This window comes from Sebastes fasciatus, chromosome 11 (assembly GCF_043250625.1).
Source record: "Sebastes fasciatus isolate fSebFas1 chromosome 11, fSebFas1.pri, whole genome shotgun sequence".
Classification (NCBI taxonomy): domain Eukaryota; kingdom Metazoa; phylum Chordata; class Actinopteri; order Perciformes; family Sebastidae; genus Sebastes; species Sebastes fasciatus.
The window spans coordinates 3,042,590-3,043,800 of record NC_133805.1 but is presented as its reverse complement, the minus strand read 5'-3'; positions in this window follow the sequence as shown (position 1 = coordinate 3,043,800).

The window sequence follows — 1,211 nt, the reverse complement described above, 5'->3', positions numbered from 1 at the left end:
TGGGAAATACCACTACTACAAATCAGGCCATTCATTTCTCTACTTATAAAGCAAATAAAAATAAATAAAGGATTATGTATTTCAATACAAGTTGTAAGTAGCATTTGGTGGTCATTATGGAACGAGTTTCAAATATACTACAGAAAGTATTATCTATAGTAAGGAATCATCTGCTTTGTATGAAATCTTGATTTTTTTTTATTATTATTATTTTGATACTTTAAAATATATTTGCAGATTTATTTATTTTTTAGATCTGAACATGTTTATGTAACTACCGTATTGATTTTTTAAAAATAAAGTATGAGTAAAACGTGTGAAATCTTAACATGCAAAGTGACCATTAGCTATAGATGTCAAATAAGTGCAAATAAGAGCAAAAAAAAAATGTATTGCATTAAATTGTATATCATTTGGATAATGGAAGAGAGGTTTTGTATCCACAAAATGAGCCTCTACTATATATAGTATTTGTCTAAATTAATATATAATATAATTAATATCATGGGGTAAAATTGTTTATTTTGTTTTATTTTATTTTATTTGTGATAATAGTATTAATCTACTTTGGAAAAGCGATCAACAGTCGGCTCACAGATTGATAGCGATTCTCTACTTTTAAAGCAAATAAAAATAAATAAAGGATTATGTATTTCAATACAAGTTGTAAGTAGAATTTGGTGGTCATTATGGAACGAGTTTCAAATATACTACAGAAAGTATTATCTATAGTAAGGAATCATCTGCTTTGTATAAAATCTTGATTTTGTCTTTTATATTATTTTTATACTTTAAAATAAATTTGCAGATTTTTTTTTTAATTTGAACATGTTTATTTAACTACTGTATTGATTTTTTAAAATAAAGTATGAGTAAAACGTGTGAAATCTTAATATACAAAGTGACCATTAGCTATAAAAAAATGTATTGCATTCATTTGTATATCATTTGCATCTACTATATATGGTATTTGTCTAATAATATAATTATAATCATGGGGTAAAATTGTCTATTTTGTTTAATGAGTCGGCTCACAGATTGAGAGCGATTAAAATGAATATAATTGTCTTTGTTAGCGTCGGTTTAAAAAAATCTAATTTGGTGGCTCTTGTTGGGTCTCTAAACTATGGTGTACGGTCTAAGACCTGCTCTATATATAGAAAGCGTCTTGAGATAACTTCTGTTGTGATTTGACGCTATATGAAAAATAA